At 41.5% G+C, this 24,645-nt stretch overlaps 52 non-coding genes across 52 annotated transcripts; all 52 read right to left on the bottom strand.

Moving 5' to 3' along the window:
• Window positions 1–74: 74 nt before the first annotated feature.
• On the bottom strand, window positions 75–193 carry LOC145884118 (5S ribosomal RNA). Its single transcript, XR_014395697.1, has one exon. It is a non-coding gene; the product is annotated as a 5S ribosomal RNA (ribosomal RNA).
• Window positions 194–332: 139 nt separating this feature from the next.
• On the bottom strand, window positions 333–451 carry LOC145882625 (5S ribosomal RNA). Its single transcript, XR_014394193.1, has one exon. It is a non-coding gene; the product is annotated as a 5S ribosomal RNA (ribosomal RNA).
• Window positions 452–590: 139 nt separating this feature from the next.
• Window positions 591–709, bottom strand: LOC145851477 (5S ribosomal RNA). Its single transcript, XR_014373328.1, has one exon. It is a non-coding gene; the product is annotated as a 5S ribosomal RNA (ribosomal RNA).
• Window positions 710–848: 139 nt separating this feature from the next.
• Window positions 849–967, bottom strand: LOC145851466 (5S ribosomal RNA). Its single transcript, XR_014373317.1, has one exon. It is a non-coding gene; the product is annotated as a 5S ribosomal RNA (ribosomal RNA).
• A 139-nt stretch (window positions 968–1,106) lies between these two features.
• On the bottom strand, window positions 1,107–1,225 carry LOC145855322 (5S ribosomal RNA). The gene has a single exon (XR_014376209.1). It is a non-coding gene; the product is annotated as a 5S ribosomal RNA (ribosomal RNA).
• Window positions 1,226–1,634: 409 nt separating this feature from the next.
• Window positions 1,635–1,753, bottom strand: LOC145884117 (5S ribosomal RNA). The gene has a single exon (XR_014395696.1). It is a non-coding gene; the product is annotated as a 5S ribosomal RNA (ribosomal RNA).
• Window positions 1,754–1,892: 139 nt separating this feature from the next.
• LOC145884383 (5S ribosomal RNA) lies at window positions 1,893–2,011 on the bottom strand. The gene has a single exon (XR_014395961.1). It is a non-coding gene; the product is annotated as a 5S ribosomal RNA (ribosomal RNA).
• A 409-nt stretch (window positions 2,012–2,420) lies between these two features.
• Window positions 2,421–2,539, bottom strand: LOC145851455 (5S ribosomal RNA). Its single transcript, XR_014373306.1, has one exon. It is a non-coding gene; the product is annotated as a 5S ribosomal RNA (ribosomal RNA).
• A 139-nt stretch (window positions 2,540–2,678) lies between these two features.
• On the bottom strand, window positions 2,679–2,797 carry LOC145851444 (5S ribosomal RNA). Its single transcript, XR_014373295.1, has one exon. It is a non-coding gene; the product is annotated as a 5S ribosomal RNA (ribosomal RNA).
• A 409-nt stretch (window positions 2,798–3,206) lies between these two features.
• Window positions 3,207–3,325, bottom strand: LOC145884116 (5S ribosomal RNA). Its single transcript, XR_014395695.1, has one exon. It is a non-coding gene; the product is annotated as a 5S ribosomal RNA (ribosomal RNA).
• Window positions 3,326–3,464: 139 nt separating this feature from the next.
• LOC145884382 (5S ribosomal RNA) lies at window positions 3,465–3,583 on the bottom strand. Its single transcript, XR_014395960.1, has one exon. It is a non-coding gene; the product is annotated as a 5S ribosomal RNA (ribosomal RNA).
• Window positions 3,584–3,992: 409 nt separating this feature from the next.
• LOC145851433 (5S ribosomal RNA) lies at window positions 3,993–4,111 on the bottom strand. The gene has a single exon (XR_014373284.1). It is a non-coding gene; the product is annotated as a 5S ribosomal RNA (ribosomal RNA).
• Window positions 4,112–4,250: 139 nt separating this feature from the next.
• On the bottom strand, window positions 4,251–4,369 carry LOC145851422 (5S ribosomal RNA). The gene has a single exon (XR_014373273.1). It is a non-coding gene; the product is annotated as a 5S ribosomal RNA (ribosomal RNA).
• Window positions 4,370–4,778: 409 nt separating this feature from the next.
• LOC145884115 (5S ribosomal RNA) lies at window positions 4,779–4,897 on the bottom strand. The gene has a single exon (XR_014395694.1). It is a non-coding gene; the product is annotated as a 5S ribosomal RNA (ribosomal RNA).
• Window positions 4,898–5,306: 409 nt separating this feature from the next.
• Window positions 5,307–5,425, bottom strand: LOC145884113 (5S ribosomal RNA). The gene has a single exon (XR_014395692.1). It is a non-coding gene; the product is annotated as a 5S ribosomal RNA (ribosomal RNA).
• A 5,989-nt stretch (window positions 5,426–11,414) lies between these two features.
• Window positions 11,415–11,533, bottom strand: LOC123733935 (5S ribosomal RNA). Its single transcript, XR_006764278.2, has one exon. It is a non-coding gene; the product is annotated as a 5S ribosomal RNA (ribosomal RNA).
• A 409-nt stretch (window positions 11,534–11,942) lies between these two features.
• Window positions 11,943–12,061, bottom strand: LOC145884112 (5S ribosomal RNA). Its single transcript, XR_014395691.1, has one exon. It is a non-coding gene; the product is annotated as a 5S ribosomal RNA (ribosomal RNA).
• Window positions 12,062–12,200: 139 nt separating this feature from the next.
• LOC145851411 (5S ribosomal RNA) lies at window positions 12,201–12,319 on the bottom strand. Its single transcript, XR_014373262.1, has one exon. It is a non-coding gene; the product is annotated as a 5S ribosomal RNA (ribosomal RNA).
• A 139-nt stretch (window positions 12,320–12,458) lies between these two features.
• On the bottom strand, window positions 12,459–12,577 carry LOC145885342 (5S ribosomal RNA). Its single transcript, XR_014396923.1, has one exon. It is a non-coding gene; the product is annotated as a 5S ribosomal RNA (ribosomal RNA).
• Window positions 12,578–12,986: 409 nt separating this feature from the next.
• Window positions 12,987–13,105, bottom strand: LOC145851400 (5S ribosomal RNA). The gene has a single exon (XR_014373251.1). It is a non-coding gene; the product is annotated as a 5S ribosomal RNA (ribosomal RNA).
• A 139-nt stretch (window positions 13,106–13,244) lies between these two features.
• Window positions 13,245–13,363, bottom strand: LOC145851388 (5S ribosomal RNA). The gene has a single exon (XR_014373239.1). It is a non-coding gene; the product is annotated as a 5S ribosomal RNA (ribosomal RNA).
• Window positions 13,364–13,502: 139 nt separating this feature from the next.
• On the bottom strand, window positions 13,503–13,621 carry LOC145851377 (5S ribosomal RNA). The gene has a single exon (XR_014373228.1). It is a non-coding gene; the product is annotated as a 5S ribosomal RNA (ribosomal RNA).
• A 139-nt stretch (window positions 13,622–13,760) lies between these two features.
• LOC145851366 (5S ribosomal RNA) lies at window positions 13,761–13,879 on the bottom strand. The gene has a single exon (XR_014373217.1). It is a non-coding gene; the product is annotated as a 5S ribosomal RNA (ribosomal RNA).
• A 139-nt stretch (window positions 13,880–14,018) lies between these two features.
• On the bottom strand, window positions 14,019–14,137 carry LOC145855311 (5S ribosomal RNA). Its single transcript, XR_014376198.1, has one exon. It is a non-coding gene; the product is annotated as a 5S ribosomal RNA (ribosomal RNA).
• A 409-nt stretch (window positions 14,138–14,546) lies between these two features.
• On the bottom strand, window positions 14,547–14,665 carry LOC145884111 (5S ribosomal RNA). The gene has a single exon (XR_014395690.1). It is a non-coding gene; the product is annotated as a 5S ribosomal RNA (ribosomal RNA).
• A 139-nt stretch (window positions 14,666–14,804) lies between these two features.
• On the bottom strand, window positions 14,805–14,923 carry LOC145851355 (5S ribosomal RNA). Its single transcript, XR_014373206.1, has one exon. It is a non-coding gene; the product is annotated as a 5S ribosomal RNA (ribosomal RNA).
• Window positions 14,924–15,062: 139 nt separating this feature from the next.
• On the bottom strand, window positions 15,063–15,181 carry LOC145885341 (5S ribosomal RNA). The gene has a single exon (XR_014396922.1). It is a non-coding gene; the product is annotated as a 5S ribosomal RNA (ribosomal RNA).
• A 409-nt stretch (window positions 15,182–15,590) lies between these two features.
• On the bottom strand, window positions 15,591–15,709 carry LOC145851345 (5S ribosomal RNA). Its single transcript, XR_014373196.1, has one exon. It is a non-coding gene; the product is annotated as a 5S ribosomal RNA (ribosomal RNA).
• A 139-nt stretch (window positions 15,710–15,848) lies between these two features.
• Window positions 15,849–15,967, bottom strand: LOC145851334 (5S ribosomal RNA). Its single transcript, XR_014373185.1, has one exon. It is a non-coding gene; the product is annotated as a 5S ribosomal RNA (ribosomal RNA).
• A 139-nt stretch (window positions 15,968–16,106) lies between these two features.
• Window positions 16,107–16,225, bottom strand: LOC145851323 (5S ribosomal RNA). The gene has a single exon (XR_014373174.1). It is a non-coding gene; the product is annotated as a 5S ribosomal RNA (ribosomal RNA).
• Window positions 16,226–16,364: 139 nt separating this feature from the next.
• LOC145851312 (5S ribosomal RNA) lies at window positions 16,365–16,483 on the bottom strand. The gene has a single exon (XR_014373163.1). It is a non-coding gene; the product is annotated as a 5S ribosomal RNA (ribosomal RNA).
• Window positions 16,484–16,622: 139 nt separating this feature from the next.
• Window positions 16,623–16,741, bottom strand: LOC145855300 (5S ribosomal RNA). Its single transcript, XR_014376187.1, has one exon. It is a non-coding gene; the product is annotated as a 5S ribosomal RNA (ribosomal RNA).
• A 409-nt stretch (window positions 16,742–17,150) lies between these two features.
• On the bottom strand, window positions 17,151–17,269 carry LOC145884110 (5S ribosomal RNA). The gene has a single exon (XR_014395689.1). It is a non-coding gene; the product is annotated as a 5S ribosomal RNA (ribosomal RNA).
• Window positions 17,270–17,408: 139 nt separating this feature from the next.
• On the bottom strand, window positions 17,409–17,527 carry LOC145884381 (5S ribosomal RNA). The gene has a single exon (XR_014395959.1). It is a non-coding gene; the product is annotated as a 5S ribosomal RNA (ribosomal RNA).
• Window positions 17,528–17,936: 409 nt separating this feature from the next.
• On the bottom strand, window positions 17,937–18,055 carry LOC145851301 (5S ribosomal RNA). Its single transcript, XR_014373152.1, has one exon. It is a non-coding gene; the product is annotated as a 5S ribosomal RNA (ribosomal RNA).
• Window positions 18,056–18,194: 139 nt separating this feature from the next.
• LOC145884954 (5S ribosomal RNA) lies at window positions 18,195–18,313 on the bottom strand. Its single transcript, XR_014396534.1, has one exon. It is a non-coding gene; the product is annotated as a 5S ribosomal RNA (ribosomal RNA).
• Window positions 18,314–18,722: 409 nt separating this feature from the next.
• LOC145884109 (5S ribosomal RNA) lies at window positions 18,723–18,841 on the bottom strand. The gene has a single exon (XR_014395688.1). It is a non-coding gene; the product is annotated as a 5S ribosomal RNA (ribosomal RNA).
• A 409-nt stretch (window positions 18,842–19,250) lies between these two features.
• LOC145885212 (5S ribosomal RNA) lies at window positions 19,251–19,369 on the bottom strand. The gene has a single exon (XR_014396793.1). It is a non-coding gene; the product is annotated as a 5S ribosomal RNA (ribosomal RNA).
• A 139-nt stretch (window positions 19,370–19,508) lies between these two features.
• Window positions 19,509–19,627, bottom strand: LOC145851293 (5S ribosomal RNA). Its single transcript, XR_014373143.1, has one exon. It is a non-coding gene; the product is annotated as a 5S ribosomal RNA (ribosomal RNA).
• A 409-nt stretch (window positions 19,628–20,036) lies between these two features.
• Window positions 20,037–20,155, bottom strand: LOC145851281 (5S ribosomal RNA). Its single transcript, XR_014373131.1, has one exon. It is a non-coding gene; the product is annotated as a 5S ribosomal RNA (ribosomal RNA).
• A 139-nt stretch (window positions 20,156–20,294) lies between these two features.
• On the bottom strand, window positions 20,295–20,413 carry LOC145851270 (5S ribosomal RNA). Its single transcript, XR_014373120.1, has one exon. It is a non-coding gene; the product is annotated as a 5S ribosomal RNA (ribosomal RNA).
• Window positions 20,414–20,552: 139 nt separating this feature from the next.
• On the bottom strand, window positions 20,553–20,671 carry LOC145851259 (5S ribosomal RNA). The gene has a single exon (XR_014373109.1). It is a non-coding gene; the product is annotated as a 5S ribosomal RNA (ribosomal RNA).
• Window positions 20,672–20,810: 139 nt separating this feature from the next.
• Window positions 20,811–20,929, bottom strand: LOC145851248 (5S ribosomal RNA). Its single transcript, XR_014373098.1, has one exon. It is a non-coding gene; the product is annotated as a 5S ribosomal RNA (ribosomal RNA).
• A 139-nt stretch (window positions 20,930–21,068) lies between these two features.
• Window positions 21,069–21,187, bottom strand: LOC145855289 (5S ribosomal RNA). The gene has a single exon (XR_014376176.1). It is a non-coding gene; the product is annotated as a 5S ribosomal RNA (ribosomal RNA).
• Window positions 21,188–21,596: 409 nt separating this feature from the next.
• LOC145884108 (5S ribosomal RNA) lies at window positions 21,597–21,715 on the bottom strand. Its single transcript, XR_014395687.1, has one exon. It is a non-coding gene; the product is annotated as a 5S ribosomal RNA (ribosomal RNA).
• A 139-nt stretch (window positions 21,716–21,854) lies between these two features.
• LOC145884379 (5S ribosomal RNA) lies at window positions 21,855–21,973 on the bottom strand. The gene has a single exon (XR_014395957.1). It is a non-coding gene; the product is annotated as a 5S ribosomal RNA (ribosomal RNA).
• A 409-nt stretch (window positions 21,974–22,382) lies between these two features.
• LOC145851237 (5S ribosomal RNA) lies at window positions 22,383–22,501 on the bottom strand. Its single transcript, XR_014373087.1, has one exon. It is a non-coding gene; the product is annotated as a 5S ribosomal RNA (ribosomal RNA).
• Window positions 22,502–22,640: 139 nt separating this feature from the next.
• LOC145851226 (5S ribosomal RNA) lies at window positions 22,641–22,759 on the bottom strand. The gene has a single exon (XR_014373076.1). It is a non-coding gene; the product is annotated as a 5S ribosomal RNA (ribosomal RNA).
• Window positions 22,760–23,168: 409 nt separating this feature from the next.
• Window positions 23,169–23,287, bottom strand: LOC145884107 (5S ribosomal RNA). Its single transcript, XR_014395686.1, has one exon. It is a non-coding gene; the product is annotated as a 5S ribosomal RNA (ribosomal RNA).
• Window positions 23,288–23,696: 409 nt separating this feature from the next.
• Window positions 23,697–23,815, bottom strand: LOC145885211 (5S ribosomal RNA). Its single transcript, XR_014396792.1, has one exon. It is a non-coding gene; the product is annotated as a 5S ribosomal RNA (ribosomal RNA).
• Window positions 23,816–23,954: 139 nt separating this feature from the next.
• LOC145851215 (5S ribosomal RNA) lies at window positions 23,955–24,073 on the bottom strand. Its single transcript, XR_014373065.1, has one exon. It is a non-coding gene; the product is annotated as a 5S ribosomal RNA (ribosomal RNA).
• Window positions 24,074–24,482: 409 nt separating this feature from the next.
• LOC145884106 (5S ribosomal RNA) lies at window positions 24,483–24,601 on the bottom strand. The gene has a single exon (XR_014395685.1). It is a non-coding gene; the product is annotated as a 5S ribosomal RNA (ribosomal RNA).
• Window positions 24,602–24,645: the final 44 nt, after the last annotated feature.

Raw genomic sequence — 24,645 nt, 5'->3', positions numbered from 1 at the left:
ATTCATCATTAAATGCTTACTACAAGGCAGTGTTGCTGATGAAATAGTGCAGGGGCACACCCTCGTGAACAAAATGCTTACAGCACCTGGTATTCCCAGGCGGTCTACCATCCAAGTACTAACCAGGCCCGACCCTGCTTAGCTTCCGAGATCAGACGAGATCGGGCGTACCCAGGCTGGTATGGCCGTAAGCGAGAAACAATCTCTTGCTACAACATATATAGTCAAAGTGAGTCTGATAAAACAGACATTTAGTCAATTCATCATTAAATGCTTAATACAAGGCAGTGTTGCTGATGAAATAGTGCAAGAGCACACCCTCGTGGACAAAATGCTTACAGCACCTGGTATTCCCAGGCGGTCTCCCATCCAAGTACTAACCAGGCCCGACCCTGCTTAGCTTCCGAGATCAGACGAGATCGGGCATACCCAGGCTGGTATGGCCGTAAGCGAGATACAATCTCTTGCTACAACATATATAGTCAAAGTGAGTCTGATAAAACAGACATTTAGTCAATTCATCATTAAATGCTTAATACAAGGCAGTGTTGCTGATGAAATAGTGCAAGAGCACACCCTCGTGGACAAAATGCTTACAGCACCTGGTATTCCCAGGCGGTCTCCCATCCAAGTACTAACCAGGCCCGACCCTGCTTAGCTTCCGAGATCAGACGAGATCGGGCGTACCCAGGCTGGTATGGCCGTAAGCGAGAAACAATCTCTTGCTACAACATATATAGTCAAAGTGAGTCTGATAAAACAGACATTTAGTCAATTCATCATTAAATGCTTAATACAAGGCAGTGTTGCTGATGAAATAGTGCAAGAGCACACCCTCGTGGACAAAATGCTTACAGCACCTGGTATTCCCAGGCGGTCTCCCATCCAAGTACTAACCAGGCCCGACCCTGCTTAGCTTCCGAGATCAGACGAGATCGGGCGTACCCAGGCTGGTATGGCCGTAAGCGAGATACAATCTCTTGCTACAACATATATAGTCAAAGTGAGTCTGATAAAACAGACATTTAGTCAATTCATCATTAAATGCTTAATACAAGGCAGTGTTGCTGATGAAATAGTGCAAGAGCACACCCTCGTGGACAAAATGCTTACAGCACCTGGTATTCCCAGGCGGTCTCCCATCCAAGTACTAACCAGGCCCGACCCTGCTTAGCTTCCGAGATCAGATGAGATCGGGCGTACCCAGGATGGTATGGCCGTAAGAGAGAAACAATCTCTTGCTACAACATATATAGTCAAAGTGAGTGTGATAAACAGACATTGCATTTTCAACAATTAGATAAGCAGCTTGAACTTTGTGTCACTGAAAAAGTAGAAGAAATTACAAACACTGTTCCCATCACTTTTTAGCACAGGTAGTTGGATAAAATACAAACTTTATTTCCTTTCATCATTTGAACAGGGCAAAGGAGCACAAAGCACACACAAGCTGCATTCAGCAACAATATTCTTGTTTGTCTTATAAATACAAGGCAGATGCTAATTGAAAACACAAGGAAATTTGATCCTATTAAAAAGGCAGGAAGCTGCATTTAGTCAATTCATCATTAAATGCTTACTACAAGGCAGTGTTGCTGATGAAATAGTGCAGGGGCACACCCTCGTGAACAAAATGCTTACAGCACCTGGTATTCCCAGGCGGTCTACCATCCAAGTACTAACCAGGCCCGACCCTGCTTAGCTTCCGAGATCAGACGAGATCGGGCGTACCCAGGCTGGTATGGCCGTAAGCGAGATACAATCTCTTGCTACAACATATATAGTCAAAGTGAGTCTGATAAAACAGACATTTAGTCAATTCATCATTAAATGCTTAATACAAGGCAGTGTTGCTGATGAAATAGTGCAAGAGCACACCCTCGTGGACAAAAGGCTTACAGCACCTGGTATTCCCAGGCGGTCTCCCATCCAAGTACTAACCAGGCCTGACCCTGCTTAGCTTCCGAGATCAGACGAGATCGGGCGTACCCAGGCTGGTATGGCCGTAAGCGAGAAACAATCTCTTGCTACAACATATATAGTCAAAGTGAGTGTGATAAACAGACATTGCATTTTCACCAATTAGATAAGCAGCTTGAACTTTGTGTCACTGAAAAAGTAGAAGAAATTACAAACACTGTTCCCATCACTTTTTAGCACAGGTAGTTGGATAAAATACAAACTTTATTTCCTTTCATCATTTGAACAGGGCAAAGGAGCACAAAGCACACACAAGCTGCATTCAGCAACAATATTCTTGTTTGTCTTATAAATACAAGGCAGATGCTAATTGAAAACACAAGGAAATTTGATCCTATTAAAAAGGCAGGAAGCTGCATTTAGTCAATTCATCATTAAATGCTTACTACAAGGCAGTGTTACTGATGAAATAGTGCAGGGGCACACCCTCGTGGACAAAATGCTTACAGCACCTGGTATTCCCAGGCGGTCTCCCATCCAAGTACTAACCAGGCCCGACCCTGCTTAGCTTCCGAGATCAGACGAGATCGGGCGTACCCAGGCTGGTATGGCCGTAAGCGAGAAACAATCTCTTGCTACAACATATATAGTCAAAGTGAGTCTGATAAAACAGACATTTAGTCAATTCATCATTAAATGCTTAATACAAGGCAGTGTTGCTGATGAAATAGTGCAAGAGCACACCCTCGTGGACAAAATGCTTACAGCACCTGGTATTCCCAGGCGGTCTCCCATCCAAGTACTAACCAGGCCCGACCCTGCTTAGCTTCCGAGATCAGACGAGATCGGGCGTACCCAGGCTGGTATGGCCGTAAGCGAGAAACAATCTCTTGCTACAACATATATAGTCAAAGTGAGTGTGATAAACAGACATTGCATTTTCAACAATTAGATAAGCAGCTTGAACTTTGTGTCACTGAAAAAGTAGAAGAAATTACAAACACTGTTCCCATCACTTTTTAGCACAGGTAGTTGGATAAAATACAAACTTTATTTCCTTTCATCATTTGAACAGGGCAAAGGAGCACAAAGCACACACAAGCTGCATTCAGCAACAATATTCTTGTTTGTCTTATAAATACAAGGCAGATGCTAATTGAAAACACAAGGAAATTTGATCCTATTAAAAAGGCAGGAAGCTGCATTTAGTCAATTCATCATTAAATGCTTACTACAAGGCAGTGTTGCTGATGAAATAGTGCAGGGGCACACCCTCGTGAACAAAATGCTTACAGCACCTGGTATTCCCAGGCGGTCTACCATCCAAGTACTAACCAGGCCCGACCCTGCTTAGCTTCCGAGATCAGACGAGATCGGGCGTACCCAGGCTGGTATGGCCGTAAGCGAGATACAATCTCTTGCTACAACATATATAGTCAAAGTGAGTCTGATAAAACAGACATTTAGTCAATTCATCATTAAATGCTTAATACAAGGCAGTGTTGCTGATGAAATAGTGCAAGAGCACACCCTCGTGGACAAAAGGCTTACAGCACCTGGTATTCCCAGGCGGTCTCCCATCCAAGTACTAACCAGGCCTGACCCTGCTTAGCTTCCGAGATCAGACGAGATCGGGCGTACCCAGGCTGGTATGGCCGTAAGCGAGAAACAATCTCTTGCTACAACATATATAGTCAAAGTGAGTGTGATAAACAGACATTGCATTTTCACCAATTAGATAAGCAGCTTGAACTTTGTGTCACTGAAAAAGTAGAAGAAATTACAAACACTGTTCCCATCACTTTTTAGCACAGGTAGTTGGATAAAATACAAACTTTATTTCCTTTCATCATTTGAACAGGGCAAAGGAGCACAAAGCACACACAAGCTGCATTCAGCAACAATATTCTTGTTTGTCTTATAAATACAAGGCAGATGCTAATTGAAAACACAAGGAAATTTGATCCTATTAAAAAGGCAGGAAGCTGCATTTAGTCAATTCATCATTAAATGCTTACTACAAGGCAGTGTTACTGATGAAATAGTGCAGGGGCACACCCTCGTGGACAAAATGCTTACAGCACCTGGTATTCCCAGGCGGTCTCCCATCCAAGTACTAACCAGGCCCGACCCTGCTTAGCTTCCGAGATCAGACGAGATCGGGCGTACCCAGGCTGGTATGGCCGTAAGCGAGAAACAATCTCTTGCTACAACATATATAGTCAAAGTGAGTCTGATAAAACAGACATTTAGTCAATTCATCATTAAATGCTTAATACAAGGCAGTGTTGCTGATGAAATAGTGCAAGAGCACACCCTCGTGGACAAAATGCTTACAGCACCTGGTATTCCCAGGCGGTCTCCCATCCAAGTACTAACCAGGCCCGACCCTGCTTAGCTTCCGAGATCAGACGAGATCGGGCGTACCCAGGCTGGTATGGCCGTAAGCGAGAAACAATCTCTTGCTACAACATATATAGTCAAAGTGAGTGTGATAAACAGACATTGCATTTTCAACAATTAGATAAGCAGCTTGAACTTTGTGTCACTGAAAAAGTAGAAGAAATTACAAACACTGTTCCCATCACTTTTTAGCACAGGTAGTTGGATAAAATACAAACTTTATTTCCTTTCATCATTTGAACAGGGCAAAGGAGCACAAAGCACACACAAGCTGCATTCAGCAACAATATTCTTGTTTGTCTTATAAATACAAGGCAGATGCTAATTGAAAACACAAGGAAATTTGATCCTATTAAAAAGGCAGGAAGCTGCATTTAGTCAATTCATCATTAAATGCTTACTACAAGGCAGTGTTGCTGATGAAATAGTGCAGGGGCACACCCTCGTGAACAAAATGCTTACAGCACCTGGTATTCCCAGGCGGTCTACCATCCAAGTACTAACCAGGCCCGACCCTGCTTAGCTTCCGAGATCAGACGAGATCGGGCGTACCCAGGCTGGTATGGCCGTAAGCGAGATACAATCTCTTGCTACAACATATATAGTCAAAGTGAGTGTGATAAACAGACATTGCATTTTCACCAATTAGATAAGCAGCTTGAACTTTGTGTCACTGAAAAAGTAGAAGAAATTACAAACACTGTTCCCATCACTTTTTAGCACAGGTAGTTGGATAAAATACAAACTTTATTTCCTTTCATCATTTGAACAGGGCAAAGGAGCACAAAGCACACACAAGCTGCATTCAGCAACAATATTCTTGTTTGTCTTATAAATACAAGGCAGATGCTAATTGAAAACACAAGGAAATTTGATCCTATTAAAAAGGCAGGAAGCTGCATTTAGTCAATTCATCATTAAATGCTTACTACAAGGCAGTGTTGCTGATGAAATAGTGCAGGGGCACACCCTCGTGAACAAAATGCTTACAGCACCTGGTATTCCCAGGCGGTCTACCATCCAAGTACTAACCAGGCCCGACCCTGCTTAGCTTCCGAGATCAGACGAGATCGGGCGTACCCAGGCTGGTATGGCCGTAAGCGAGATACAATCTCTTGCTACAACATATATAGTCAAAGTGAGTCTGATAAAACAGATATTTAGTCAATTCATCATTAAATGCTTAATACAAGGCAGTGTTGCTGATGAAATAGTGCAAGAGCACACCCTCGTGGACAAAATGCTTACAGCACCTGGTATTCCCAGGCGGTCTCCCATCCAAGTACTAACCAGGCCCGACCCTGCTTAGCTTCCGAGATCAGACGAGATCGGGCGTACCTTTTTTTTTTTTTTATCTTTTATTATGAAAAAACACATAATATTTACAATATTCAAACAATAATAATAAAAAAGGATGAACAATTCATCCTTTTACAAAATCAAAAAAGAAAAGAAAATAAAACCAATTAATAATTAAAAGCAAGTTTTCCATTTTGATCAATTTCGATAAAAGTGCTCCCCCACACAAACAGTTTTTCAAAATTACCTCCTCCATATTTATATATTAGTTCAATATCTTTCTCTAAAATACTTTTAAATAAAACCTCCACACTCACAATTTTCCCTTCATAATGTCCTAAATTCCTTCTTTGTCTTACAGCGTATCTAGCATGGCTAAGAACAAAATTCATCAAATTAATATTAAAAACTTTGCTTTTTCCATTTATACCAAATAGAAACAACCTCCTCCACTCAATCCCATTTACAATATCTTCTCCCCAATGTTGTTCTAAAAGCCCCTTTATAAACTCATGAAACCCTTGTAATCTACTACATTCAATAAAAAAGTGCATAAAATTTTCCACCTCCGTACCACAAATATCACATTCTCTTTTAATGTCTCTATTTATTTGATGTAAAACCACGTTCGTAAAAATCCTATTATGTTTCAATTTAAAATCATTATCTTCACATTCTATAGAATTATATTTGACATTGACATTCTTCCATATTGATTTTACATCTATATTTACAAATACCCTAGACCACACTTTTTCTGAAGCAGGAGCTTTTATCTCTCTTAAAATACATTTTTCATAAATCTTTTTAACTTTCAAACCTGATAAAACATGTTTCTCCCCATTACTTTCATAATATAAAACCGGTAAACCCTTAGCTCTCTCAACCACCTCTGTATTTATTAAAAGCACCCATTCTTCAGGAATACACCCTAAAATTCTCTTATACATATTATCTACTGTAGTTTTGCTTATTTCATCTTCCACTTCACAAACATTATCATAAATCGCTTGTACAGTAAGGAACCCTGGAATGACCTCGTATAAAATATCCCCAATCTGTCTCATCCCAGCCCTCATAAAATATTTACAAAACAACATCTTATTATTATATTGTATCTTGGGATTTAAGAAAATTGGCTGATTTAAAATATTGTCTAAAATGGTACACTCATAATAAATATTTGGTAAAAACTCCCCCCAAGCTTCAAACACTTCTCTATAAAACAATGGTATATTACTTAACATTTCTTTTTTCATGCACATCAATAAACCATTGTCCCCCATCCTCCCAACCTCCTGCAAATACTCCTTAAAAAATCTTTTCCATCCATAATCTAGTTCACCATATAAATATTTCCGTACCATTTTAACTCTAATTGCTTTTTTCCTTACATTTAAATCCACCAACTTCAAACCCCCCTCCTCATAACCTGCAATCAATGTTTTAAAAGAAATTTTCGCTCCTTTCCCATCCCATAAAAAATCAACTAAAATCATATTCATTTCAGATAAAACCCATTCTGGTACATCTAAAACGTTCATGACATGAATAAAAATTGACATCAGCAAGGAATTTACAACAATTACTTTCCCTTTTAATTTCAAAGCCCTCCCCCTCCACATATTTACTACCTTCCTAACTTTGTTTATAACCCCACTCCATGTCAGATCCCTAGCTTCTTGTTCCTTCACCCCTAAAAACACACCTAACACCTTAAAATAATCATTTACCACCTTAAAAGGAAAAGTCCCCTCATTATTCTTCCCAACATACATTATTACTGACTTCTCCATATTCACTTTAGCTCCTGAGGCTTTCTCATATACTTTAAAACACTCCATCACCCTTTTAACACTTCCCTCATCTCTGACTGTAATTGTGGTATCGTCTGCATATTGATGAATTAAACTAAAACCTCCTTGCGGAGTCTCTACACAATTTATAAAATGATCTTTTTTAAGGTATGCCGCTAAGGGTTCTACCGATAAAACAAACAATAAAGCTGATAAAGGGCACCCCTGTCTCACTGATCTCTCAAGAATAAAAGAATCTGTTAAAATCCCATTACATTTAACCCTACTTTTAGCCTTTCTATATAATAATTTTATCCATCTTATAATTCCATTTCCAAACCCATACTTTTCCAGTACCCTAAACATAAAATCATGTTCCACCCTGTCAAAAGCTTTATTAAAATCTATACTTAAAACAATTCCCCCTATCTTATCGCTATTCATTTTATTTATCACATCTCTAAGTGTAGTTATGGTATCTGCTATATCTCTTCCAGGCACAGTATAATTTTGTGTAGGTGCTATAATATCATTTAAAACCATCTTCATCCTATTTGCCAGTATCTTAGCTAAAATCTTATAATCTGAGTTTAATAAACTAATTGGCCTATAATTTTCTAATTTCAATTTACTCCCCTTATTTTTATATAAAATCGATATCAGCCCTGTCACCATGGAATCTGAAACAGTATTATTGTCTTCCATATATTGATATACTTCTAATAAAATAGGTGCTAAAATACTTTCATACATTTTATAAAACTCTGCAATTAGTCCATCTACTCCAGGACTTTTATTTATTTGTAAACCCTTAATTGCATCTTTCACTTCATCCATTGTTATCTTCCTATCACACATTTGCTTATCCTCAACACCAATTTGCACATCAACACTACTTAAAATCTCTTTTACACACCCCTCATCCACCTCCCCTTTCTTAAATAAATCCTTATAAAAATTCTGTACCGTTTCTAATATCTCCACATAATCATTTACTACTTCACCCTTTACATTTTCAATCTCACTAATATATGATTTCATCTGTTTAGTTTTCTCTAAACCAAGAAAAAACGACGTACATTTCTCCCCTTCTAAAACATATTTTGCCCTACTTCTTATAATTGCACCCTTACACTTATCTATTTCACATTTGCTCAATTTTTCTTTTAAATCTAAAAACTTTTCAATAGTATAATCAGGATCACTATCACATTTCTTCATTTCTTCATTCAATTTTGTTCTTAAATAATTTTCTGCTCTTGTCATCCTACTCCTCTGCTTCCTTGCATATCTAATACTAAAAACTTTTATTTTTTCTTTAACATTTTCCCACCACTTGCACTTATCATTCCCTTTTTGCTTATCCTCCATTTCATGTTCTATCAAAGATTTAAGTTGTTTCCCGTATTCCTCATCACCTAGATACCCTGCATTCATACACCATATTCCCCCCCCTTTCCTTTCCTTATCTAACCCCACCGAAAATGTTAACCCAGCATGATCACTAAAAGTTGTAAAAATATATTTAATATCCTTCATAAAATTCCTTAACCCTTCATTTACTAAAACCAAATCTATCCGTGTCTGTTTCAATTCCCCTAAAACCACCTGCCTTCTAGAAAATTCTCTCTTATTCGGATTCTCCTCCCTCCATATATCAATTAAATTGTTTTCAACCATCATCTTCCTTAAAACCCCCCTAGATACGTCACTTCTAAAAATAGCTCCCCTTGTCATATCTAGTCTATCCATTTTTACATTAAAATCCCCAACTAAAATACAGTTTCCCTTGCACCATTTCGCTAATTCTAAAAATAAATTCCTTGTCTCTATTTCATTATTCGGCGCATAAATATTTATAATCCTAAAAACCCTACTCATATATTCAAAATCTAAAATTAAAATCCTCCCATTATTATCATTATATATCTTCTTCACATTTTCTACTACATCCTTCCTTATTAAAATTGCAACCCCACATGAATTCCCCCTACCATTGTTTACATAAATAAAATCCCTCCATATTTTCTGAATTTCTAAAACACACATATTATCCCAGTGCGTCTCTTGAATACATAAAATATCAGAATTCTTTATGTGTACTATTCTATTAAATTTTCCTATTGTTCTCAACCCATTCGCATTTATCGACATTATTGTTACCATACTAATAAATAATAAAATTATAAAATATAATTTCATTATCCTCTACCTTTTATCCAGTTTCTTTCCTCTTCCACCCTTTCTCTCCCCCCCCTCCGCTGCTTTCCTCTTCCTGTATCCTCCTCTCATTCTTTCAAATTTTTCCCCATCATCCGAGTCCGATATCTCCTCCAAGTCCATTTCATCCAGCCAACTTTTCTTCTTTACACCCTCATCCGTTGTGCTCCCCGTGTTCATCGCCGATTCTGGAATGCTCGTTGTGCTCCCCGTGTTCATCGCCGATTCTGGAATGTTCGTTGTGCTCCCCGTGTTCTCCGCCGTTTCTGGAATGTTCATCTCCGTCTCACGTGTAGTAGTCGTTGTGCTCCCCGTGTTCATACCCGTCTCTGTTATTGTCATTAAACTTAAGACCCTCTCCATTTCTTCACCCCCCGAGGTACTTGTTTGTGCTGTGCTTTCCCCCAAAACCCGTGAGTCCCCCGTGCTTCCCCCCAATCCACTTCCCCTCTCCTCCTGAAAACTCCACCTTCTTATTTCCGAATCCATACTGCTCCCAATTTCGTTAATCTTCTGGTCTTCTTTCTTCTCCCTTCTTCCTTCCTCCGTCTCTCCACCTTCCACCACGTCCTCTCCTCCATCTTCTTCTCCTTCTTGCGATGATACAACTGCTTCCTCGAATAGTACTTGACTCCCCTCTTCAGTCATAACTTCTCCACAGTTGCACTCCGCCAATCTCTTTCTGCATCTTCCACAAACATTCCTTTCCTTCTCTCCGACACACTCTCTCGCATAATGGCCTTGATTGCCGCACTTGAAACACTTGAATTCAGGGCAATCTTTAACTATGTGCCCAGGTTGTATACACAATCGACAAACTCTGACCTGCTTGTCATGGATCACCCTGAAGTATTCAGCTCCTTCCAGCGTCTCAATTTTTGTGGAATATGGCAATGATTTTACTTTTTCCGTAAATTTAACTTTACAAAACCGTGTTCCGTCAACCACCTCCGTTCCAGGCCAAACTCTCCTCCTTATCTCCGAGACGGCCGTTACTCCCCAGCTACTCAGCTTGTCCAGTATAACTTTGTCTTCGATGTATACCGGGAGATTCATAAAAGACACCACCAATTCATTTACATTCACATCTCTCGCCATAATCCTGGTGTCCTTTATCCTTAAACCGTCCATTAGCCGTTCTTTACCTTTTCCGTTTTTCATCGTAATTTCATACTTCTTCTCGCCTTTCATTCGGCATCCCACCACCTCTCCACACATCTCCTTAATTGCTCGCAGTAATTCCATCGTCGTCATCTTTTCTTCTCCCACCAACTCAATTGCCACCGTGTATTCTTTGCCATATTTCATTCCTTCTTTATTTTCGTTTTCCTTCCGTTGCGCATTTTCGTTGTCTTTGTCCGTTCCGTTTGTCGTTGCCATGTTGTCCGTCATTGTAAATCAAAAATGAAAGCGAAAAAACCTCCCCCAGGCAGCAAAACTGCAGGGGGGGAAAACTAAACAAAACTAAAAACTATCCAAATAAAAAAACAATAAATTATATTGCAAAAACCAAAAAAAGAAACGAAAATAGCTCTCGAGCAAACACTCTCAAGCAAACACTCACAGCTCAATTACTCGCACCTGTCGTCACTTCTCCAATCAAGGATTAGCGCCCCCAGGCTGGTATGGCCGTAAGCGAGATACAATCTCTTGCTACAACATATATAGTCAAAGTGAGTCTGATAAAACAGATATTTAGTCAATTCATCATTAAATGCTTAATACAAGGCAGTGTTGCTGATGAAATAGTGCAAGAGCACACCCTCGTGGACAAAATGCTTACAGCACCTGGTATTCCCAGGCGGTCTCCCATCGAAGTACTAACCAGGCCCGACCCTGCTTAGCTTCCGAGATCAGATGAGATCGGGCGTACCCAGGCTGGTATGGCCGTAAGAGAGAAACAATCTCTTGCTACAACATATATAGTCAAAGTGAGTGTGATAAACAGACATTGCATTTTCAACAATTAGATAAGCAGCTTGAACTTTGTGTCACTGAAAAAGTAGAAGAAATTACAAACACTGTTCCCATCACTTTTTAGCACAGGTAGTTGGATAAAATACAAACTTTATTTCCTTTCATCATTTGAACAGGGCAAAGGAGCACAAAGCACACACAAGCTGCATTCAGCAACAATATTCTTGTTTGTCTTATAAATACAAGGCAGATGCTAATTGAAAACACAAGGAAATTTGATCCTATTAAAAAGGCAGGAAGCTGCATTTAGTCAATTCATCATTAAATGCTTACTACAAGGCAGTGTTGCTGATGAAATAGTGCAGGGGCACACCCTCGTGAACAAAATGCTTACAGCACCTGGTATTCCCAGGCGGTCTACCATCCAAGTACTAACCAGGCCCGACCCTGCTTAGCTTCCGAGATCAGACGAGATCGGGCGTACCCAGGCTGGTATGGCCGTAAGCGAGATACAATCTCTTGCTACAACATATATAGTCAAAGTGAGTCTGATAAAACAGACATTTAGTCAATTCATCATTAAATGCTTAATACAAGGCAGTGTTGCTGATGAAATAGTGCAAGAGCACACCCTCGTGGACAAAATGCTTACAGCACCTGGTATTCCCAGGCGGTCTCCCATCCAAGTACTAACCAGGCCCGACCCTGCTTAGCTTCCGAGATCAGACGAGATCGGGCGTACCCAGGCTGGTATGGCCGTAAGCGAGAAACAATCTCTTGCTACAACATATATAGTCAAAGTGAGTCTGATAAAACAGACATTTAGTCAATTCATCATTAAATGCTTAATACAAGGCAGTGTTGCTGATGAAATAGTGCAAGAGCACACCCTCGTGGACAAAATGCTTACAGCACCTGGTATTCCCAGGCGGTCTCCCATCCAAGTACTAACCAGGCCTGACCCTGCTTAGCTTCCGAGATCAGACGAGATCGGGCGTACCCAGGCTGGTATGGCCGTAAGCGAGAAACAATCTCTTGCTACAACATATATAGTCAAAGTGAGTGTGATAAACAGACATTGCATTTTCACCAATTAGATAAGCAGCTTGAACTTTGTGTCACTGAAAAAGTAGAAGAAATTACAAACACTGTTCCCATCACTTTTTAGCACAGGTAGTTGGATAAAATACAAACTTTATTTCCTTTCATCATTTGAACAGGGCAAAGGAGCACAAAGCACACACAAGCTGCATTCAGCAACAATATTCTTGTTTGTCTTATAAATACAAGGCAGATGCTAATTGAAAACACAAGGAAATTTGATCCTATTAAAAAGGCAGGAAGCTGCATTTAGTCAATTCATCATTAAATGCTTACTACAAGGCAGTGTTGCTGATGAAATAGTGCAGGGGCACACCCTCGTGGACAAAATGCTTACAGCACCTGGTATTCCCAGGCGGTCTCCCATCCAAGTACTAACCAGGCCCGACCCTGCTTAGCTTCCGAGATCAGACGAGATCGGGCGTACCCAGGCTGGTATGGCCGTAAGCGAGAAACAATCTCTTGCTACAACATATATAGTCAAAGTGAGTCTGATAAAACAGACATTTAGTCAATTCATCATTAAATGCTTAATACAAGGCAGTGTTGCTGATGAAATAGTGCAAGAGCACACCCTCGTGGACAAAATGCTTACAGCACCTGGTATTCCCAGGCGGTCTCCCATCCAAGTACTAACCAGGCCCGACCCTGCTTAGCTTCCGAGATCAGACGAGATCGGGCGTACCCAGGCTGGTATGGCCGTAAGCGCGATACAATCTCTTGCTACAACATATATAGTCAAAGTGAGTCTGATAAAACAGACATTTAGTCAATTCATCATTAAATGCTTAATACAAGGCAGTGTTGCTGATGAAATAGTGCAAGAGCACACCCTCGTGGACAAAATGCTTACAGCACCTGGTATTCCCAGGCGGTCTCCCATCCAAGTACTAACCAGGCCCGACCCTGCTTAGCTTCCGAGATCAGACGAGATCGGGCGTACCCAGGCTGGTATGGCCGTAAGCGAGAAACAATCTCTTGCTACAACATATATAGTCAAAGTGAGTCTGATAAAACAGACATTTAGTCAATTCATCATTAAATGCTTAATACAAGGCAGTGTTGCTGATGAAATAGTGCAAGAGCACACCCTCGTGGACAAAATGCTTACAGCACCTGGTATTCCCAGGCGGTCTCCCATCCAAGTACTAACCAGGCCCGACCCTGCTTAGCTTCCGAGATCAGACGAGATCGGGCGTACCCAGGCTGGTATGGCCGTAAGCGAGATACAATCTCTTGCTACAACATATATAGTCAAAGTGAGTCTGATAAAACAGACATTTAGTCAATTCATCATTAAATGCTTAATACAAGGCAGTGTTGCTGATGAAATAGTGCAAGAGCACACCCTCGTGGACAAAATGCTTACAGCACCTGGTATTCCCAGGCGGTCTCCCATCCAAGTACTAACCAGGCCCGACCCTGCTTAGCTTCCGAGATCAGATGAGATCGGGCGTACCCAGGATGGTATGGCCGTAAGAGAGAAACAATCTCTTGCTACAACATATATAGTCAAAGTGAGTGTGATAAACAGACATTGCATTTTCAACAATTAGATAAGCAGCTTGAACTTTGTGTCACTGAAAAAGTAGAAGAAATTACAAACACTGTTCCCATCACTTTTTAGCACAGGTAGTTGGATAAAATACAAACTTTATTTCCTTTCATCATTTGAACAGGGCAAAGGAGCACAAAGCACACACAAGCTGCATTCAGCAACAATATTCTTGTTTGTCTTATAAATACAAGGCAGATGCTAATTGAAAACACAAGGAAATTTGATCCTATTAAAAAGGCAGGAAGCTGCATTTAGTCAATTCATCATTAAATGCTTACTACAAGGCAGTGTTGCTGATGAAATAGTGCAGGGGCACACCCTCGTGAACAAAATGCTTACAGCACCTGGTATTCCCAGGCGGTCTACCATCCAAGTACTAACCAGGCCCGACCCTGCTTAGCTTCCGAGATCAGACGAGATCGGGCGTACCCAGGCTGGTATGGCCGTAAGCGAGATACAATCTCTTGCTACAACATATATAGTCAAAGTGAGTCTGATAAAACAGACATTTAGTCAATTCATCATTAAATGCTTAATACAAGGCAGTGTTGCTGATGAAATAGTGCAAGAGCACACCCTCGTGGACAAAATGCTTACAGCACCTGGTATTCCCAGGCGGTCTCCCATCCAAGTACTAACCAGGCCCGACCCTGCTTAGCTTCCGAGATCAGACGAGATCGGGCGTACCCAGGCTGGTATGGCCGTAAGCGAGAAACAATCTCTTGCTACAACATATATAGTCAAAGTGAGTCTGATAAAACAGACATTTAGTCAATTCATCATTAAATGCTTAATACAAGGCAGTGTTGCTGATGAAATAGTGCAAGAGCACACCCTCGTGGACAAAATGCTTACAGCACCTGGTATTCCCAGGCGGTCTCCCATCCAAGTACTAACCAGGCCTGACCCTGCTTAGCTTCCGAGATCAGACGAGATCGGGCGTACCCAGGCTGGTATGGCCGTAAGCGAGAAACAATCTCTTGCTACAACATATATAGTCAAAGTGAGTGTGATAAACAGACATTGCATTTTCACCAATTAGATAAGCAGCTTGAACTTTGTGTCACTGAAAAAGTAGAAGAAATTACAAACACTGTTCCCATCACTTTTTAGCACAGGTAGTTGGATAAAATACAAACTTTATTTCCTTTCATCATTTGAACAGGGCAAAGGAGCACAAAGCACACACAAGCTGCATTCAGCAACAATATTCTTGTTTGTCTTATAAATACAAGGCAGATGCTAATTGAAAACACAAGGAAATTTGATCCTATTAAAAAGGCAGGAAGCTGCATTTAGTCAATTCATCATTAAATGCTTACTACAAGGCAGTGTTGCTGATGAAATAGTGCAGGGGCACACCCTCGTGGACAAAATGCTTACAGCACCTGGTATTCCCAGGCGGTCTCCCATCCAAGTACTAACCAGGCCCGACCCTGCTTAGCTTCCGAGATCAGACGAGATCGGGCGTACCCAGGCTGGTATGGCCGTAAGCGAGAAACAATCTCTTGCTACAACATATATAGTCAAAGTGAGTCTGATAAAACAGACATTTAGTCAATTCATCATTAAATGCTTAATACAAGGCAGTGTTGCTGATGAAATAGTGCAAGAGCACACCCTCGTGGACAAAATGCTTACAGCACCTGGTATTCCCAGGCGGTCTCCCATCCAAGTACTAACCAGGCCCGACCCTGCTTAGCTTCCGAGATCAGACGAGATCGGGCGTACCCAGGCTGGTATGGCCGTAAGCGCGATACAATCTCTTGCTACAACATATATAGTCAAAGTGAGTCTGATAAAACAGACATTTAGTCAATTCATCATTAAATGCTTAATACAAGGCAGTGTTGCTGATGAAATAGTGCAAGAGCACACCCTCGTGGACAAAATGCTTACAGCACCTGGTATTCCCAGGCGGTCTCCCATCCAAGTACTAACCAGGCCCGACCCTGCTTAGCTTCCGAGATCAGACGAGATCGGGCGTACCCAGGCTGGTATGGCCGTAAGCGAGAAACAATCTCTTGCTACAACATATATAGTCAAAGTGAGTCTGATAAAACAGACATTTAGTCAATTCATCATTAAATGCTTAATACAAGGCAGTGTTGCTGATGAAATAGTGCAAGAGCACACCCTCGTGGACAAAATGCTTACAGCACCTGGTATTCCCAGGCGGTCTCCCATCCAAGTACTAACCAGGCCCGACCCTGCTTAGCTTCCGAGATCAGACGAGATCGGGCGTACCCAGGCTGGTATGGCCGTAAGCGAGATACAATCTCTTGCTACAACATATATAGTCAAAGTGAGTCTGATAAAACAGACATTTAGTCAATTCATCATTAAATGCTTAATACAAGGCAGTGTTGCTGATGAAATAGTGCAAGAGCACACCCTCGTGGACAAAATGCTTACAGCACCTGGTATTCCCAGGCGGTCTCCCATCCAAGTACTAACCAGGCCCGACCCTGCTTAGCTTCCGAGATCAGATGAGATCGGGCGTACCCAGGATGGTATGGCCGTAAGAGAGAAACAATCTCTTGCTACAACATATATAGTCAAAGTGAGTGTGATAAACAGACATTGCATTTTCAACAATTAGATAAGCAGCTTGAACTTTGTGTCACTGAAAAAGTAGAAGAAATTACAAACACTGTTCCCATCACTTTTTAGCACAGGTAGTTGGATAAAATACAAACTTTATTTCCTTTCATCATTTGAACAGGGCAAAGGAGCACAAAGCACACACAAGCTGCATTCAGCAACAATATTCTTGTTTGTCTTATAAATACAAGGCAGATGCTAATTGAAAACACAAGGAAATTTGATCCTATTAAAAAGGCAGGAAGCTGCATTTAGTCAATTCATCATTAAATGCTTACTACAAGGCAGTGTTGCTGATGAAATAGTGCAGGGGCACACCCTCGTGAACAAAATGCTTACAGCACCTGGTATTCCCAGGCGGTCTACCATCCAAGTACTAACCAGGCCCGACCCTGCTTAGCTTCCGAGATCAGACGAGATCGGGCGTACCCAGGCTGGTATGGCCGTAAGCGAGATACAATCTCTTGCTACAACATATATAGTCAAAGTGAGTCTGATAAAACAGACATTTAGTCAATTCATCATTAAATGCTTAATACAAGGCAGTGTTGCTGATGAAATAGTGCAAGAGCACACCCTCGTGGACAAAAGGCTTACAGCACCTGGTATTCCCAGGCGGTCTCCCATCCAAGTACTAACCAGGCCTGACCCTGCTTAGCTTCCGAGATCAGACGAGATCGGGCGTACCCAGGCTGGTATGGCCGTAAGCGAGAAACAATCTCTTGCTACAACATATATAGTCAAAGTGAGTGTGATAAACAGACATTGCATTTTCACCAATTAGATAAGCAGCTTGAACTTTGTGTCACTGAAAAAGTAGAAGAAATTACAAACACTGTTCCCATCACTTTTTAGCACAGGTAGTTGGATAAAATACAAACTTTATTTCCTTTCATCATTTGAACAGGGCAAAGGAGCACAAAGCACACACAAGCTGCATTCAGCAACAATATTCTTGTTTGTCTTATAAATACAAGGCAGATGCTAATTGAAAACACAAGGAAATTTGATCCTATTAAAAAGGCAGGAAGCTGCATTTAGTCAATTCATCATTAAATGCTTACTACAAGGCAGTGTTACTGATGAAATAGTGCAGGGGCACACCCTCGTGGACAAAATGCTTACAGCACCTGGTATTCCCAGGCGGTCTCCCATCCAAGTACTAACCAGGCCCGACCCTGCTTAGCTTCCGAGATCAGACGAGATCGGGCGTACCCAGGCTGGTATGGCCGTAAGCGAGAAACAATCTCTTGCTACAACATATATAGTCAAAGTGAGTCTGATAAAACAGACATTTAGTCAATTCATCATTAAATGCTTAATACAAGGCAGTGTTGCTGATGAAATAGTGCAAGAGCACACCCTCGTGGACAAAATCCTTACAGCACCTGGTATTCCCAGGCGGTCTCCCATCCAAGTACTAACCAGGCCCGACCCTGCTTAGCTTCCGAGATCAGACGAGATCGGGCGTACCCAGGCTGGTATGGCCGTAAGCGAGAAACAATCTCTTGCTACAACATATATAGTCAAAGTGAGTGTGATAAACAGACATTGCATTTTCAACAATTAGATAAGCAGCTTGAACTTTGTGTCACTGAAAAAGTAGAAGAAATTACAAACACTGTTCCCATCACTTTTTAGCACAGGTAGTTGGATAAAATACAAACTTTATTTCCTTTCATCATTTGAACAGGGCAAAGGAGCACAAAGCACACACAAGCTGCATTCAGCAACAATATTCTTGTTTGTCTTATAAATACAAGGCAGATGCTAATTGAAAACACAAGGAAATTTGATCCTATTAAAAAGGCAGGAAGCTGCATTTAGTCAATTCATCATTAAATGCTTACTACAAGGCAGTGTTGCTGATGAAATAGTGCAGGGGCACACCCTCGTGAACAAAATGCTTACAGCACCTGGTATTCCCAGGCGGTCTACCATCCAAGTACTAACCAGGCCCGACCCTGCTTAGCTTCCGAGATCAGACGAGATCGGGCGTACCCAGGCTGGTATGGCCGTAAGCGAGATACAATCTCTTGCTACAACATATATAGTCAAAGTGAGTGTGATAAACAGACATTGCATTTTCACCAATTAGATAAGCAGCTTGAACTTTGTGTCACTGAAAAAGTAGAAGAAATTACAAACACTGTTCCCATCACTTTTTAGCACAGGTAGTTGGATAAAATACAAACTTTATTTCCTTTCATCATTTGAACAGGGCAAAGGAGCACAAAGCACACACAAGCTGCATTCAGCAACAATATTCTTGTTTGTCTTATAAATACAAGGCAGATGCTAATTGAAAACACAAGGAAATTTGATCCTATTAAAAAGGCAGGAAGCTGCATTTAGTCAATTCATCATTAAATGCTTACTACAAGGCAGTGTTGCTGATGAAATAGTGCAGGGGCACACCCTCGTGGACAAAATGCTTACAGCACCTGGTATTCCCAGGCGGTCTCCCATCCAAGTACTAACCAGGCCCGACACTGCTTAGCTTCCGAGATCAGACGAGATCGGGCGTACCCAGGCTGGTATGGCCGTAAGCGAGAAACAATCTCTTGCTACAACATATATAGTCAAAGTGAGTCTGATAAAACAGACATTTAGTCAATTCATCATTAAATGCTTAATACAAGGCAGTGTTGCTGATGAAATAGTGCAAGAGCACACCCTCGTGGACAAAATGCTTACAGCACCTGGTATTCCCAGGCGGTCTCCCATCCAAGTACTAACCAGGCCCGACCCTGCTTAGCTTCCGAGATCAGACGAGATCGGGCGTACCCAGGCTGGTATGGCCGTAAGCGAGAAACAATCTCTTGCTACAACATATATAGTCAAAGTGAGTGTGATAAACAGACATTGCATTTTCACCAATTAGATAAGCAGCTTGAACTTTGTGTCACTGAAAAAGTAGAAGAAATTACAAACACTGTTCCCATCACTTTTTAGCACAGGTAGTTGGATAAAATACAAACTTTATTTCCTTTCATCATTTGAACAGGGCAAAGGAGCACAAAGCACACACAAGCTGCATTCAGCAACAATATTCTTGTTTGTCTTATAAATACAAGGCAGATGCTAATTGAAAACACAAGGAAATTTGATCCTATTAAAAAGGCAGGAAGCTGCATTTAGTCAATTCATCATTAAATGCTTACTACAAGGCAGTGTTGCTGATGAAATAGTGCAGGGGCACACCCTCGTGGACAAAATGCTTACAGCACCTGGTATTCCCAGGCGGTCTCCCATCCAAGTACTAACCAGGCCCGACCCTGCTTAGCTTCCGAGATCAGACGAGATCGGGCGTACCCAGGCTGGTATGGCCGTAAGCGAGAAACAATCTCTTGCTACAACATATATAGTCAAAGTGAGTCTGATAAAACAGACATTTAGTCAATTCATCATTAAATGCTTAATACAAGGCAGTGTTGCTGATGAAATAGTGCAAGAGCACACCCTCGTGGACAAAATGCTTACAGCACCTGGTATTCCCAGGCGGTCTCCCATCCAAGTACTAACCAGGCCCGACCCTGCTTAGCTTCCGAGATCAGACGAGATCGGGCGTACCCAGGCTGGTATGGCCGTAAGCGCGATACAATCTCTTGCTACAACATATATAGTCAAAGTGAGTCTGATAAAACAGACATTTAGTCAATTCATCATTAAATGCTTAATACAAGGCAGTGTTGCTGATGAAATAGTGCAAGAGCACACCCTCGTGGACAAAATGCTTACAGCACCTGGTATTCCCAGGCGGTCTCCCATCCAAGTACTAACCAGGCCCGACCCTGCTTAGCTTCCGAGATCAGACGAGATCGGGCGTACCCAGGCTGGTATGGCCGTAAGCGAGAAACAATCTCTTGCTACAACATATATAGTCAAAGTGAGTCTGATAAAACAGACATTTAGTCAATTCATCATTAAATGCTTAATACAAGGCAGTGTTGCTGATGAAATAGTGCAAGAGCACACCCTCGTGGACAAAATGCTTACAGCACCTGGTATTCCCAGGCGGTCTCCCATCCAAGTACTAACCAGGCCCGACCCTGCTTAGCTTCCGAGATCAGACGAGATCGGGCGTACCCAGGCTGGTATGGCCGTAAGCGAGATACAATCTCTTGCTACAACATATATAGTCAAAGTGAGTCTGATAAAACAGACATTTAGTCAATTCATCATTAAATGCTTAATACAAGGCAGTGTTGCTGATGAAATAGTGCAAGAGCACACCCTCGTGGACAAAATGCTTACAGCACCTGGTATTCCCAGGCGGTCTCCCATCCAAGTACTAACCAGGCCCGACCCTGCTTAGCTTCCGAGATCAGATGAGATCGGGCGTACCCAGGATGGTATGGCCGTAAGAGAGAAACAATCTCTTGCTACAACATATATAGTCAAAGTGAGTGTGATAAACAGACATTGCATTTTCAACAATTAGATAAGCAGCTTGAACTTTGTGTCACTGAAAAAGTAGAAGAAATTACAAACACTGTTCCCATCACTTTTTAGCACAGGTAGTTGGATAAAATACAAACTTTATTTCCTTTCATCATTTGAACAGGGCAAAGGAGCACAAAGCACACACAAGCTGCATTCAGCAACAATATTCTTGTTTGTCTTATAAATACAAGGCAGATGCTAATTGAAAACACAAGGAAATTTGATCCTATTAAAAAGGCAGGAAGCTGCATTTAGTCAATTCATCATTAAATGCTTACTACAAGGCAGTGTTGCTGATGAAATAGTGCAGGGGCACACCCTCGTGAACAAAATGCTTACAGCACCTGGTATTCCCAGGCGGTCTACCATCCAAGTACTAACCAGGCCCGACCCTGCTTAGCTTCCGAGATCAGACGAGATCGGGCGTACCCAGGCTGGTATGGCCGTAAGCGAGATACAATCTCTTGCTACAACATATATAGTCAAAGTGAGTCTGATAAAACAGACATTTAGTCAATTCATCATTAAATGCTTAATACAAGGCAGTGTTGCTGATGAAATAGTGCAAGAGCACACCCTCGTGGACAAAAGGCTTACAGCACCTGGTATTCCCAGGCGGTCTCCCATCCAAGTACTAACCAGGCCTGACCCTGCTTAGCTTCCGAGATCAGACGAGATCGGGCGTACCCAGGCTGGTATGGCCGTAAGCGAGAAACAATCTCTTGCTACAACATATATAGTCAAAGTGAGTGTGATAAACAGACATTGCATTTTCACCAATTAGATAAGCAGCTTGAACTTTGTGTCACTGAAAAAGTAGAAGAAATTACAAACACTGTTCCCATCACTTTTTAGCACAGGTAGTTGGATAAAATACAAACTTTATTTCCTTTCATCATTTGAACAGGGCAAAGGAGCACAAAGCACACACAAGCTGCATTCAGCAACAATATTCTTGTTTGTCTTATAAATACAAGGCAGATGCTAATTGAAAACACAAGGAAATTTGATCCTATTAAAAAGGCAGGAAGCTGCATTTAGTCAATTCATCATTAAATGCTTACTACAAGGCAGTGTTACTGATGAAATAGTGCAGGGGCACACCCTCGTGGACAAAATGCTTACAGCACCTGGTATTCCCAGGCGGTCTCCCATCCAAGTACTAACCAGGCCCGACCCTGCTTAGCTTCCGAGATCAGACGAGATCGGGCGTACCCAGGCTGGTATGGCCGTAAGCGAGAAACAATCTCTTGCTACAACATATATAGTCAAAGTGAGTCTGATAAAACAGACATTTAGTCAATTCATCATTAAATGCTTAATACAAGGCAGTGTTGCTGATGAAATAGTGCAAGAGCACACCCTCGTGGACAAAATGCTTACAGCACCTGGTATTCCCAGGCGGTCTCCCATCCAAGTACTAACCAGGCCCGACCCTGCTTAGCTTCCGAGATCAGACGAGATCGGGCGTACCCAGGCTGGTATGGCCGTAAGCGAGAAACAATCTCTTGCTACAACATATATAGTCAAAGTGAGTGTGATAAACAGACATTGCATTTTCAACAATTAGATAAGCAGCTTGAACTTTGTGTCACTGAAAAAGTAGAAGAAATTACAAACACTGTTCCCATCACTTTTTAGCACAGGTAGTTGGATAAAATACAAACTTTATTTCCTTTCATCATTTGAACAGGGCAAAGGAGCACAAAGCACACACAAGCTGCATTCAGCAACAATATTCTTGTTTGTCTTATAAATACAAGGCAGATGCTAATTGAAAACACAAGGAAATTTGATCCTATTAAAAAGGCAGGAAGCTGCATTTAGTCAATTCATCATTAAATGCTTACTACAAGGCAGTGTTGCTGATGAAATAGTGCAGGGGCACACCCTCGTGAACAAAATGCTTACAGCACCTGGTATTCCCAGGCGGTCTACCATCCAAGTACTAACCAGGCCCGACCCTGCTTAGCTTCCGAGATCAGACGAGATCGGGCGTACCCAGGCTGGTATGGCCGTAAGCGAGATACAATCTCTTGCTACAACATATATAGTCAAAGTGAGTGTGATAAACAGACATTGCATTTTCACCAATTAGATAAGCAGCTTGAACTTTGTGTCACTGAAAAAGTAGAAGAAATTACAAACACTGTTCCCATCACTTTTTAGCACAGGTAGTTGGATAAAATACAAACTTTATTTCCTTTCATCATTTGAACAGGGCAAAGGAGCACAAAGCACACACAAGCTGCATTCAGCAACAATATTCTTGTTTGTCTTATAAATACAAGGCAGATGCTAATTGAAAACACAAGGAAATTTGATCCTATTAAAAAGGCAGGAAGCTGCATTTAGTCAATTCATCATTAAATGCTTACTACAAGGCAGTGTTGCTGATGAAATAGTGCAGGGGCACACCCTCGTGGACAAAATGCTTACAGCACCTGGTATTCCCAGGCGGTCTCCCATCCAAGTACTAACCAGGCCCGACACTGCTTAGCTTCCGAGATCAGACGAGATCGGGCGTACCCAGGCTGGTATGGCCGTAAGCGAGAAACAATCTCTTGCTACAACATATATAGTCAAAGTGAGTCTGATAAAACAGACATTTAGTCAATTCATCATTAAATGCTTAATACAAGGCAGTGTTGCTGATGAAATAGTGCAAGAGCACACCCTCGTGGACAAAATGCTTACAGCACCTGGTATTCCCAGGCGGTCTCCCATCCAAGTACTAACCAGGCCCGACCCTGCTTAGCTTCCGAGATCAGACGAGATCGGGCGTACCCAGGCTGGTATGGCCGTAAGCGAGAAACAATCTCTTGCTACAACATATATAGTCAAAGTGAGTGTGATAAACAGACATTGCATTTTCACCAATTAGATAAGCAGCTTGAACTTTGTGTCACTGAAAAAGTAGAAGAAATTACAAACACTGTTCCCATCACTTTTTAGCACAGGTAGTTGGATAAAATACAAACTTTATTTCCTTTCATCATTTGAACAGGGCAAAGGAGCACAAAGCACACACAAGCTGCATTCAGCAACAATATTCTTGTTTGTCTTATAAATACAAGGCAGATGCTAATTGAAAACACAAGGAAATTTGATCCTATTAAAAAGGCAGGAAGCTGCATTTAGTCAATTCATCATTAAATGCTTACTACAAGGCAGTGTTGCTGATGAAATAGTGCAGGGGCACACCCTCGTGAACAAAATGCTTACAGCACCTGGTATTCCCAGGCGGTCTACCATCCAAGTACTAACCAGGCCCGACCCTGCTTAGCTTCCGAGATCAGACGAGATCGGGCGTACCCAGGCTGGTATGGCCGTAAGCGAGATACAATCTCTTGCTACAACATATATAGTCAAAGTGAGTCT

Source organism: Salmo salar, chromosome 08, assembly GCF_965601325.2.
Source record: "Salmo salar chromosome 08, fSalSal1, whole genome shotgun sequence".
NCBI lineage: Eukaryota > Metazoa > Chordata > Actinopteri > Salmoniformes > Salmonidae > Salmo > Salmo salar.
This window is presented reverse-complemented; position numbering and strand designations above follow the sequence as displayed.